Below are 14,948 nucleotides of genomic sequence, written 5' to 3'. Positions count from 1 at the left end.
CACAAACTGTTCCGAAAAACTGAAACAAATACCCTAAATAACATTAGATTTCTAAATTTATAACTAACTTGGTTCTCTCGTTGTAGCATTTTTTTACTGTTTTACTCCAAACAATATATATAAGAGTATTTGATTATAATTGTAAACTGACTGATTATAAATATTTTGAAAGAAAAACCGACTAACATATTTCACCTACTACTACTAATAATAATAATAAATACCAACAGTTGAACTAAACATACCTGTAATTAGTAACTATGAATTACTTATTTATTAAAAGGGATAAAGTGTAAAAATACCCTCAACGTTGACGACCAGGAGTAATTTTACCCATAACGTCTAAAATAGTACAATTTTACCCTAATGTTGGTAGCAAAAACCAAATTTAACCATAACATTGACAAGTTAAGTCAATTTGAGAAATAATGCATCAAATTGTCTTCTCAATCAGGATCATGTCATCTAACTTCACATATGTGTCATTTTATCGCTTATTAGTAACAAATCACAACCATATGAATAGACACGAATTAAAAAAAGAATTAAAAATTATACTGTATTTTGTACGAGTTTGATAAAAGAAATCCAAATATTTCATCAAATTTAAAAATATTAATCTCCAATTAAATTATTAAATCACAAAAAAAAAAGTGAAACAAAATATCTAATGATGTCTGAAATTGATCCAACTTGCTAACGTTGGGGTAAAGTTGCTTTTGGATGCCAATTTTAAGAATAAAATTATACAATTTTAGATGTTAGGGGTAAAATTGCTCTTCGCTAATTAATATTATAAGTATTTTTATACTGTATCCCTAAGAAAATTTACACACATCACAATTGCAATATGAGTACTATAGTAAAATTTTTTAGAAAACAACCACATGACCATACAATTTCTCAATTATTGAATAAAACAGAAAAACTTTGCAATAAAATTTGGTAGGTTAATTAAGTACATCATTGATTTATTAAGTTCCATAATTAATTACTTGATTTAAGAAAAACATATGTTGCGTGACAAAAGCTTAGGTCCTATATATATAGGCCACTTTTTATATTTTTCTTTTTTAGCTAATATCTAATTACTGCTACCAAATTAATATAATTAATTAAATTTGATGTGGATATTAATTTCAATTTTAATACCCATATGCTATGCTGGGTATGTATCCTTTTAGAGTTAAATTACTTAATTTTAAGAAAGGATTGTCAAATTATTTCAGACAGAATTTAATTTAATATACAAAAGAGTGAAAACTATATATTTTATGGATTAAAAGAAAAATTCTTTTATAAATCAAACATGTTTTACTTATATTGTGGAGACATGTGTGTGCAGTATATAAATATATATATCATCATTATCATGGTAATTTTAATCACATTTTAAATTAATTCTTATATTTTTTTTTAGAAACAGGAAAGGAAACAAGCAAACAAAAAACTAACCCGGGATCAGCCTAGGAAGGCTAACCCAAATCTTATCCTCTAAAAGAAGAGACGAAAGAAAGATGGGAGGATCAGAAAGGGTAGAAACACCTAACATCCCCTCATGCCCAGCTGCCGCCAATCAATCCGCAACCCGGTTCTGTTCCCTGTAGATGTGGCTGAATTCTAAGAACTCAAAGGAAGGACGCAGCCTTAAAATAGCTTTGATAAGATTTTGACTGTTAAAACAAATAGCTTGGTTAGGGGGGGGGGGGGTAGAATTATTTTAATATATTGAATCCTATGGTAATTTTAATCACATTTACAGAGACACTTAAAACAATTAATGTAGAATTAATACTGTTAATTAAATAATAATAATAATAATAATAAAAAAGAAAAACTATATAAATTTTTTTCCATGATTTCATTGAAGTATTGTTTTTTCTTTTCTTTGATGTGATATATTAATTTATTGATTTTATTAGCACATATTGATTTTTTTTTATTGACATAACATATTGACTTGATGATCTAATTTTGTTAACAGTAAAATACATTTCCGTTTTTGAAAAAAAATACCGTACATTTATCTGCTTACAAATTGATGAAACTAGATTTTTTTTGTACGTTTTTTGATAATAGTAATAATAAAGTCACATCATGGTCCATTGAAAAGTACGGTATGATTGAAAAATTGACCTTCTAATTTTAAGGATGTCTTATTAGCTCTTCTAAACTTACTTAATATGATATGATTAATTCATACTATTACGTGGCAATATTAGAGGAGATTTAAGCAATTTGAAGTGTGTTTCACTTTAAGCAAGTTTAGGATAGCGAATAGATAACTTTTAGCAAGTTCAATGGACCATTAGGCCACCTTAAATAAGTTGAAGGAGTCTAGAGCCAATAAAAGTAAATCCACGAGGTTAATATTTAATCTTCAAAGTTCAAGAATTCAATCTTTTTTTTTCTAATTCGTAGTTAGTTATCCTAATATATTATAAAACTAATAATAATACGGTAAAGGCTATGCTTACTTTGTGTGTTTTCACCATTTGATTAATTTTATACTCCATCATCCAATGGTAAAAACACATCAAATAATGGTACTTTGTCAAAAACAAAGTAACCACAGAAGACACTCATCAACTACCCTTTTTATTTAGAAAACTTATTTAAATTGATCTACTAACTCTCGACTTTTTTAAGTGTTCTATTTGTTCATAAACTTTCTTCTTACTCTGCCACGTGGATTTAAAAAAAAATTAATAGATAACTTTTAGAAAGTTCAAGATATAAATAATTTTTTTTTAAAATATAAGGGGACAAATTGATTTTATGGACAATTAAAGAGTATTAGAAATGTATTTAGGTGATAATAAATTGAAAATGAAGTTTTGGACGTAGATGAGATGAGATGATACCCATTTCCATGTGGTTGTACAATTTTTGAGATGAAGTCATTCTCATTGGCATAATAAATTTTATTAGCATAAAAGGAAACCATGAAGACTTATAAATTAAACCATTTAAAGAGGTTGAAGAATTTTGCAAGATTAAATTTGACTAATAGAAAAGAAATGCATTTCAATACATTTCCACACTACATATATCATCAACTTTGATTAAAATGATGTATTTATTTTCTACCAAATCGATATTGGATCACACATAGATCTTCGATAATTATTGATGTGTGACACTAAATGATGTCTTATATACTGGACTCTATCTTCCAACTACTTCTGGTGACTTGAGTTGATAACAAACAGTCAGAAAGGGTCTAGAGTCCAGCGAACCCTCTCTGATGCTTAAGTCAGAAGGGTAGTGTAGAGTATGGAATTAACTTGAAGCAATGATTAGGAGACAGTTTTGTAATGAGAATAATGTGTACACGACGACGTTACTTCAAGCTATTTATAGGTAGTCAATGATTTACATAAAGGTTGTGCACTTTACACATGGTATCTCTCTACTGGATTCAGAATCCAAGCTTCATAAAGCTCCGCTTTTGGTGGGAGCTAAGAGCGTGCCTTTCGGATCCAGACTGCTATTGGTCCACGTGTCCGCTTGGACAACTCCTAAAGAAGTCTTTTCACAATTGAGCCTTTGCATCTTTATCAGTTATAGGCTTCTTGAATTAGGCCCAACTATTAGCGTTGGGCTACAAATATTTACTTTGAGGGTTAAGCCCATTTGATTAATACTGTATCAGTATGTATCTGAAATAAGCAAGAAGAACGTTACATTTTATTTATAGGAGGATTGGATTGTGTGCCCTAAATGAGATGGAGCCCACACAGTTGTTAATAGTAAAGGTTCGATATCCCTAAGACGGTTGTACCGATTGTAACTGTGGTTCCGTAAATCAAGGCGTAAGACTCAGGTAGAATGTGCATGACCCTATAAGCTTCATTGACAGGTCCACATGACGCTGGTGGTAAGGCATTCCTTATTGGGATATGCGTGATACAATTACTTATGTATGATATCAGATGCCCCTCCAAACTATATAGACCAAACTAGTTTATTATTTCGTTGTAGCAAATGATCGAACTGTGAATCTCTTAGTTGAGGATTCAGCTTATTTTTAACTGAAGTTTAGCTTTTGTGTTAGCGCATGAAGAAAATCTCCTTATGATTAAAGTATTTATGTGGACATGTTAGGTGTGTTGCTCACGCTTTAGGTGAAGTAGGTAGGATAATTTGACGGAGGCGTAAGATAGTGGTCTTAAATGTTGATAAACCACATGAAGTTAAAACGCGGCGTCACCCTTTTTAAATTGACGGCTATCGTTCTGAATTCCTGAAAAATGTCGATTCAACGTGCCTTTTTTCTTTGATTGATGTAATTAATGAGTGAATTCCTGATATCATTTCGATATTTGAGTAACTTTTAAATGGTGTAATGATTAATAACTGCTCTTTTATTGCACCGCCTCATTATCCTCTTTTAGAAGCCTATAAAATGAGAAGACTAGATTTGAGGATTTTTCTTTTTTGCGCTCTTTTGGAACTCGGTAAGTTTTTGCATCTCTTTCTTTTATCCCTTAACTTTCTTTTGTTGTATGGAAGGATTGCGTCGAAAAGATTCAAAGAAAGTATGAAGATCCTACCTCCCTTTGTGAACATTCAAAATACTGTTATGGCGCATAATCTAGCCTTTTGATTTTCGGACATTTTTTTTTGTCAAATTCGTACAAAATACAACATAATTTGTTTTTCACATCTATTCATATTTTTGTGATCTGTTACTAATGAGTGATAAAATTATCTATATGTGAAGTGTAGATAACAAAGATGGATTATTTTTCAAATTGACCCATCTTACCAATATTAGGGAAATTTGTTATTTGTTGTCAATATTAGAGGTAAAATTGCATCATTTTAGACGTTAAAGGTAAAATTATTCTTGGCTGTCAAATTTGAGTGTATTTTTGTACCTTATCCCTAATTTATATGTTGATTAATTTAAAACATGTCCATCTTAGACATTTTATATACTAACAGTAACCGTTTATCACGATTTTATTAAACACTAATTGTTAATTTGGATCAAAGCAGACAATATCTACATGGTATTGGATCAAGGTGTTACATTAATGCCCTTACCAAATTACATACAAATGTTTCCATTCATGCATCATAGTAGCTAGTGAGCTTATATTTGTTTTCTTCATAATAGAAAAAACAAAGTTGAGTTGTTCATTAACCTCTTAAACTTTACTTAAAATGGTACACATTATAACATGTCCAAATCTTATATTACTCTGCTATGTAGCACTTAAAAGTTTAATCGTATCACTTTAAAAAAAATTCAAATAGCTAATGGAAATTTTTAAAGTTCAAATGGCTCAATCAAATTATTTGAACAAATACAAAGAACAAAGAACAAATGATGTATGTGTGGCAAAGCTCTTAGTATAGTGGTTGAGAGTATACCTATGACTGGGGAGATCATGGGTTCGAATCACCTCACACATGATATTAGCCTATTTGCGTACTGTCATGTTACACTGGTTAAGCAACTTAATTTTTTTTCATAAAGAACTTCCTCCCAAGCAACTGAGGACGCCACAGTTTAACGACATGTATAATGGAAAACATTTCTCATTTATAGGCTGACCAAGTACATTTAGAAACATCAAGTTATTTTTTTTTTACTTTTTTTTTATTGAATTCTGACTTTTTAAAGTAAAAAATTAAATAAAACCATAAGTGTTAGTCATTTTGCCTTGATTTTCTAAGAGAGCAAACCAAATGGTTATTTTCGGGGGAAAACGACTATTATCGATTTGCAAATTCAAGAAACCACATGAGTTTTTTTTTTTTTTTAAATTAACCCTTTATTTTTTTTATTGTAATTTTTTTGGCTTTCGATATTTTAAACAAAAATTGTATTTATGCTTGATTTCTCTAATTAAATCAATTTTAATTTAATTAATGTTTTTACTAGTTAAATTCATGAATAAATTAACCCTTTATTTTTTTATTGTAAAAATAAAAATAAATTAACCCTTTATTTTTTATTGTATTTATGCTTTATTTTTTTAAATTAAATCAATTTTAATTTAATTAATGTTTTTACTAGTTAAATTCGATATTGTAAAAATGACTGTTACTGATTTGCAGATTCATGAAACCACATGAGTTTTTAAAAAAAAATTAACCCTTTATTTTTTTATTTTTTTGTAACTTTTTTGGCTTTCGTTATTTTAAACAAAAATTATATTTATGCTCAATTTCTCTAATTAAATCAATTTTAATTTAATTAATGTTTTTACTAGTTAAATTCATGACTTAATGATTATGGAGGCCGTGATTTTGGTATAGAAGACGAGTCGTTAGTGGAATAATCTCGATTATTCCACAATTGAGATGTTTTCCCCAATAAATCACATAATTAATGCATTTTCATATATGATAGGGGTTGAGGATGAAATATTTTCGATTACAGAAATCAGACAAAAAATTACATAATTTATAGTACTTATTCATAATATTAAGTAGGTCAAAGTCTAACTTTGAAAATGAGTAATTAAATACAAATGAAAAGGCTGATTACATCAAGTATTATTAAATAAAAATAAAATCTTTACGGAGAAAACTACACTTTATAATTTGAACCCATTAACTGTTGTTGATGATGATATTGGGCAAGTCAAAATGTTGGATATTTTTGGACTAGAAGAGGAACCCATGGGATGATGAAGATGGCATAATTGTGATTTTAACTCTTGCAATTCTTTCTCCAATCTTATATTCTCTTTAATTAAGCGTTCACAACTTTTTTCCAAGAATTCAGAGTCTGCTTCAGTTTGCTTCTGTTTACTCCTGCAATATTTATTAATTAATTAATTATACTTTAATTACTTATAAATTTATGATTTATAACTATAAACAAATTAATTAAAACCATTAATCTAGTCAAAGTTGTACCTTGCTCTCCTATTCTGAAACCAAACTTCAACTTGTCTTGGCGTCAAATTCAATTGTTCAGCCAATGAATGCTTCTGAACCTGCAATATTTAAGTTTCCACCAATTAAGCATTAAAATAGTTAATATTGAAAAAAAAAATAAGAAAATACCTACATGATTAAGAGTGGAATATTGGATGAAGTTGTGTTCTAGCAAGGTATATTGCTCACTGGTAAGTCTTAGTTTCTTCCTGTTGTTATTTATTTTCTTGTAATTCCTCAAAGCTATAATTTTTTTATTATTTCCATTTTCTTCTTCATTACAATGACCTTTTATGTTAAAGCGATCCTCTTCGTTAGCGGAAGGAGAGAAAGAGAGTTGTAAACAAGGGGTAGAATCGTCTCTTGGCCTCTTTGTTCCTTTGTTTTTTGGTATGTAAATATTTCCTATGCTTAATCCAAGATCAAGTTCTCTATTTCTCTCTTCTACTTCACGTTGTTGTTCTTTCATGGTATTGGAATAAAGGGAATAATTGGAATAAAGAGAGAATAAAAACTAATACTATAATATTGGGTACATAAGGGCATATATATATACAAATTATAATTCTAAGACTTTATGGAAATATTTAATGAGATTTAATGAGTTATTAGTTACTAATTGACTATAATTCAATATTTATTACTATTTTTTGGTTACTTTTATTATTAATTATTTATTCAATGTTTTGTTTTGAACCTGTGTTACAACATGCCCCCATCCAAAGAAACCAGACTCCTCATGGTCTAAATTCAATTATTATTATTATTATTATTATTTGTTGTTATTGTTGGTTTTTTTAAACTTTACCCCTATTTTTATGAGTAATTAAAGAGTTTTTAAGATATGACACATTAAATACTTCCACTTATGAAGATTGGGTTTATTGTCTCCATGTTATATGAAACAACATGGTTCGTGAATCTCATATGTTTCAAATTTTCTTACGACTTTTAGTTCAATGAAGACGGGGATTATTAGTGGTACTCTTTTCCTCCTTTCTGTGTTGTTCATGTCTTTGACGACTTTAATAGGAAAAAGTACTGTATGATTGTTGATTGTTTTTTTATTGCCTTGTTCTTTTTTCCTTTTCCTATTTTTTGTTTTCTTTCATTTTTTAATAAATTTGGTTCTCAAATCTTGGGGGTTTGTTTCTTCTAATGCCAACCTAGTTTGGATGAATCGAGCTTCCCTTTTGCCTGTTTGAACCCGTTTTTACTTAAAAAAATATAAATTCAACATGCTTCTTTATGTTGTAAAAAATGCCTCTTTCATTAAATACTATACATATATTGTTTGTTCTTTTAATGTTTAGATTTCGGCTTTTATGATTTCAAATAAAAAAGAACTAAAACCTAAAGACTAAAAACATAAAAAAATATCAGATAACCTCGAAGCTATCAAAATGATATCAGATAATAATGCTATTTGTTTGAATAGCCTGAATTTGATCAAAGGTATCAAAAGGATGTGCTCTTTCTTTGAATCCATCAACTTCAGCCATATTTCTAGAGAACAGAACCGTGTGACGGATCGGTTAGCAGTCGAGGGTCATGAGAAGATGTTGGGGGTCTCTACTTTCTATTCTCCTCCTACCTTCATTTCTTCTCTCCTTGGATATGGTGTGGGTTAGCTTCCCTAGGCTAATCCCGAGTTAGGCCTCTTTTTGTTTGTTTTTTTTTGTTTTCCTTTCCTTTCCCTACCAAAAAAAAGCATAAAAAAATATGATGCAAATTGCAAACTGAATCCTATAAACATTAAACAAACAAACATATGTATTTATTTAATTATTAAGATATGCATCAAATTAAACAAAATCACCAAATACTTTTATTAATCTTCGATATTACAATGTATATAACATTGTTTTAAACAACAATTAATTACAAAAATGACAATTCACATGATCAATTATGACTTCACTTTTGGATGGTTCACATGCAGGCGCGGATCCAGCCCAGGACTCGAGAGGCTCCGACCCCCCCGGCCCCCGGCCCCACCCTTGACTAAATTTGCTTGGTAGTTGATAGTCCCCCATAATTATATTATATTAATTAATGTGTGTTTATAAAGATATAACAATATGTTGAGGTGGTTGGGTTTGTTAAGGAGCTTGTTTTGATGTAAAAGGTCATGGTTCAAACTCTTTAAACATCATTTTTTTTTGTATTATTTATCTAATTGATTTTCTCCCTACAACTCTTTTAAACTTTTTTTTTTCAAATATAATTTTTAAGCAATTAATGTTGGATTTATAAAATATTAAATACCTCTACTTCTTAAGCAATAATTTTTAAGCAATTAATGATGTAAAAGGTCATGGGTTCCTGCTAGTTGGCTGGAGTAAGCCTAGAGAAGGGTTTGCTAAGTTGAATACTGATGGCTCCTGCCTTAGCAATGGCAGAATTGCTGCTGGAGGAGTTCTTCGGGATGCTGGTGGCAATTGGATGGCGGGGTTTACTCATAACTTGGGGACGGGCTCCTCCTTTTCTGCGGAGCTCTGGGGTATCTTGTCAGGTATTAAACTCGCCATTCGCATGGGTGTTAAAAAGCTCTCGGTGGAATCTGATAATCTGGAGGCTATTAACAGGATTTCAGATAGCCAGGCTGTTTGTCTGAAGAGCCAGAATCTCATCAAAGCTATTTTGAGGCTTCGTCCTGCCTTTGAGTATCTTAATTTCTCCCATATTTTTAGGGAGCAAAACCGCGTGGCGGATCGCTTAGCAGCTGCTGGGCATGGGAGAATGTTAGGTGTTTCTACCCTCTCTGTTCCTCCTTCTTTTCTTTTGCCTTCTCTCCTAGAGGATAGGATTGGGGTCAGCCTTCCTAGACTGATCCCGGTGTAGGTTTTTTGTTGGTTTTGTTTTTTTTCCTTTCCTTTCTTACCAAAAAAAAAAATACCTCTACTTCTTTTAGACCTAACACTTTTAATTTTTTAGCATTCAACACACCAAAACGATGAAAATGTAGGTGTCTTAGTTTAGGAAATCAACATTGGACATCTAGAAAATTAAATAAGTTTTACGCTTTTTACTTTGGCCAAAATGAATCAGTTTTATCATGCTAGTGACTAAAAAAAAATTTGCCCAACCCTGACGGGCTGAACTTTAAAAAATTACCGCAAATTACACAACTAAATTTTAGCCCTCCAAACCTCAAATCCTGGATCTGCCACTGTTCACATGATGAACTATGGCTTCACTCTCCAAAATGATGGTTCACATGATCAATTATGGTTTCAATCTCCAAAATATGTAAAATTAGTAACGACCAAGATATTTTGTTCTGGACAGATTCTTGAGTACTTGACCAACCTATCTTCTATGTTATCAATTTTGTCATCCCTTTGGTGGAGAAATTCAATTCGGCCACCTTTTACTAGAGTCTGAACCATTGGAAATGAGATTTATTAGAAGGTTATTCAATGGAGGATATTGCCAACAAACTCATCTGGATTTTATTGATGATAACATCGACAATCACGATAGTTATTGTCGGGCTTGGTCTTATAATGGCTCTTTCATTGTTAAGTCTACCTATATTGCGCAATTGGATGGTACTAAGAATCTGTAAAATGTTAACTGGAAGAGCATTTGGGATATTCAAGTTCCATATAAAATCTGCACATTTTTGTGGGATGTGATTTATGGAAAACTAATGGGAAACTATGAGCATATTCAGTGAGGCTTTACCGAATCAGAGGTTTTCTCTAGTTGTAATTTACATCTGTAGACAACTCTTCACATTTCGAAGGATTGCCCAAAAGCAAAACAAATTTGAGATATTTTTATTTCAGACATTTTGTGGAAGTTTGGGAACTCGATGTACCTGCAATATTGGGTAATGTTTAATCTTAATGATTTTTCTCATCTAGAGTTTGGCAAAATTGGATTTTTTTGTTCTCTATCAGTATTTGGTGGGTCTACAAATAGTGTTGCATCAGAATGTTTGAAGGAAAGGATCATCGGCTTCAGATGATGATCGACTTCTATATAACCCGTATTAAAGAAAACACAATCGCCTATAGGATGGACATGCAGAGGAACATACACACCGATTTTGGACGAGAGATTCAGGTGCAATGGCATCCTCCAGTTGCTAACGTGTTCAAGCTGAATACCAATTGTTGTAGTAAATGCAACTCCGGGCCATCAGGTGGGAGAGTTATCAGAAATCAATAAGAAAATTGGATTTCATGTTTTGTGCTCAACATCAGTATTTGCTCATTTATTCAAGTGGAGTTGTGCGCTATCTATAAAGGACTGGAGCTTACATAGAGATTAGGCATTGACCATCTTGTTGTGGATAGTGATTCTAATTTAGCATATTCTTGGATCAACAATAGAGATGGTAACTCAAGTACATGTAACAACCTTGTTCGTGTTTATTCTGAGCTCATTAATAGAAGTTGAGATGTTAGAATTCTTCATGTCTTTAGAGAAAGTAACAGAGTAACGAATAATCTGGCTAGTTATACGTTCACTTTGCCCAGAGTCGTCCATTTGTTTCAAAATTGCCCTCCTAGTGTCATTCGTGAGTTCTTGCAAGACGTTAGTGTGATTACCTAGCCTAGAGAGGTGACCTCTTACCTATGTCCCTCTATCTTGTCTTTAGTTTTGTGTTGTTTTGTTTGTCTTTTGTGACTCGTTCAGCCCTCCATTGTATAGAAATAAAGAAAAATCCACCAATAACTAATTGAGATTTATTCCCTCTCCTATCCCCATCTTTTAAATCAAATAAATTAAAATACCATTTGAAATAGAGTTAAATTATTAATTTTAACAAAGAGAGAAATTTGGTTGGTGGGTAGCTTGGAGAAAGAATACGGATTTGGTGAAAAGTCAATTATGAAAAAATATTAAAGTTTGAAATTTCACTATCTAATGCTTAATTAGTTGTAAATTAGGGAGAAATCCGAGGTTGAACCATTTTGATGAGTGAAGGGTTGGGATTCAAATTGCTATGTGTAGTTCATTTTTTCTATTTCAAGATAATTGCACATTAATAGAAATCTATTTCTTTTTCTTTATTCAGATAATGACTTCCCATAATTTAAATAAATTGTAATATATATCACCTATATGGACCAAATTCGGATCGGGCCAAATGAGCTTTTATGTAAAAATATTCATCCCAAACGCAGTCCAGCCCATTATTAATTTAGGCGTGTTCGGGCCGGGTTGGGCTTGGACTTAAAATTCAAATCCCAAATCCAACCCATATAAACCCACCTAAAAAAATATATATAATTTTTAATTATAGAAAATACAATTTATACTTAAAAATAATATTTAACTATAAATATATAAATTTATTACTTAATATTAATAAGATCGGTCGAGCTGGGATGACACCAGAGGCGGATCCAGCCTAGAGCCCGGCCCCGTCCATCGGCTCCGCCTTTGAGTACCGTTATTTTTGTCCCTGTAGTCCCCCCAAATATTAATATATATTTAAGAGTCTTGTTTTAAGGTGAGAGGTCATAGGTTCAAACCACATCAAACTCATTTTTTGTTATATGAAGTTATTTTTTATTATATCTCTTTTTTAAAGAATTTATTATCTCTTTTCTATAAAAAAAAAAAAAATCAATTTCTTACTTTTGAGATTCAATTAACTTAATTTCTAAATTAAATTTTATGAAAATTATAAAAAAAAATTATAGCTAAAAATAAAAAAGTGTGAAAATGTTACAATTTTTAGCTAACATACAAAAACCATAAAGTTTAAGTGTGCTAGAAGAAGGTTAAAAAAATTTATCCACCCCTAATAAGCTGGACTTCGAAAAATTAAAAATCGGACTAAAATTAGCCCCCCAGACGTCGATTCCTGGATCCGCCATTGGACGACACATGCTATTATATCGATCCCAAGTTTGCTCAAAAAATGCGGGCTTGAGCGGATCTGGACCTTTAATCAATTTTCATTGTCCTAGTCAGGTCCAAGGACCACGGGTCTGGGTAGGTACCTAGATCCGTTAACATGTCTGGGCAGGTATCCAGATCCGTGAACATGTCTACATATTTTCACAAAAGTTAATGAACGCCATTTGTTTTACAAAGATAATTGAAATTTCATTTTTATTTCAATAAAGTCATTTCCATCAAATCAAATGAAAAAAATCTTCTAAATAAATAAATACATGTTTTATTATTACGTAGCAGTGTCAAGTAATTGAATTAAGTAATTTTTTTTCCTTCCATGTGGTTGTCAATTCATGCAAAAAAGCCAGTCATTTTTCACGTAACTATCACATCACTACTCCAGTAATTTTTTTTTCTATCTAAAATGTGTAGCATGACTTTATTGAAATAAAATAAAAAATCAATACCTTTATTCAAACAAACTAAATTCACTGAATTTTATGAAACTCATCCCAAACTTCAGTGGTTATGTATTTTCAAAACCAAATTTGATTGCAGAATGTATTGAATAGAGAAATAATCTTTTGCTTATATGGCTGAGTTGAGAGTTGCTATATTCGCAATTGAACTTGCTCGAGAGAAAAATTGGCATCAGTTTTGGGTTGAATCAGACTCCATGTACGTAGTTAATCTACTTCGACTTCGTTCCATGGATGTTCATTGAACTTGCTTGAGAGAAAAATTGGCATCAGTTGAGAGTTGCTATATTCGCAATTGAACTTGCTATATTCGCTAAGAATGGTTGTACTGTCTCGGCATTTGCTCTAGGATGAACATTATTTTTACACACATCTTTAGGGAAGGAAATCGCGTTGTTGATGCTTTGGCAAAATTTGGAGTTTCTTCCTCAGTGATCAATTGGTGGCCTTCAGCTCCTGCTTTTTGTCACATGTTTATCAATGATGACATCTGTAATTTTTTTTATTTGTGTTTTTCTTGACCTTTCCTAAACTTTTCTCATTCCCATTCTTCTTGTTTGTTCTCCTTCCTCTTCTCTTGTTCAAACACTCAACTTTTTCTTTTTAAATATATGGCGGGTTTGACAGTTCAAGGTCTGTCTCGTCTCAATTTCTATAAAAAAAAAAAGAGAAATACTTTGTTCTTTCGGTAAAAAATTTATTTTGTGAAAGTAAGAAGAATAATTTTGTCAAAATTAAGCAAATACAAACAACTTTTCATGAAAATTTCTAAAACTAATTTTTTCGTGAAAAACTCCAAAACGTTACTATTTTTATAAAAAAACTAAAACTTTTTTTTATAAATTTAACCAAACACTGTATTTTTTTTTTTTTTGTTATTCTAATGAATGTTAAAAGCTGGTATAAAAAGCTGAAATAAACAACCTTATAACATTGCTTTGTTAGAATTGAAAAAAAAATAAACAGTTGATAATTTAAAATAAAAATCAACTAGCATCTTAAATAGGATAACCATCAAGAACTAAGAACTATATAACTTTCATTTCTAAAGGAACACTAAATTAAGGTGTGAACACCTATACAATGAGCTCTTGATTATGATCAGGTTTAGATATGATTATGATATATTAATTGTTAATATTATAATTTTGGGTTTTTCTATTTTGAACTTAAATTAGTTGTAATCTTATATTCTATTATTGTAATATGAAAGGCTATACTTAATAAGTCATCAATACAATTTACAAATTCAACCTCAAATATTTTCATATGGTATCAAAGACTTTTGTAGATTAACAACTCTAAAGTTAACTATTCAAAAGTTTCTCTCATATCGATACTTAAAGATTACCGTTTGGCTCACCATGGGACGACACTCTGTTTCGCCTTTTCGTTGTCTTTCGACTACTACAATCAATTAGATGAATGAGAGAAATACATCAAGTTAAAAAAAATCATGGCAGATAGCCTAATTAATAACAACAAAAATAATTTATCCTATTAAAGTCACTAAAAACAAATGTTGAGCAAAAAGAAATGAAATGAATTCTACCATTTGATACCAGGATTCGACAGGTGATTTGTGCACGTTTTGTGTTTCTGGTGCGAGGAGTTCTTGTTGTGTCCGCCGATTTTCTGCGTCTTGTTGCCGCTTTCCTCGGATTGGGGCTTCTGCCGGCTCTGTCTAGGATTTTCTGTGCGCCGACT

The sequence above is a fragment of the Euphorbia lathyris genome, chromosome 5 (assembly GCF_963576675.1).
Source record: "Euphorbia lathyris chromosome 5, ddEupLath1.1, whole genome shotgun sequence".
NCBI classification, from domain to species: Eukaryota; Viridiplantae; Streptophyta; class Magnoliopsida; order Malpighiales; family Euphorbiaceae; genus Euphorbia; species Euphorbia lathyris.
The sequence above is the reverse complement of the archived record's forward strand: the minus strand, read 5'-3'. Positions refer to the sequence as shown.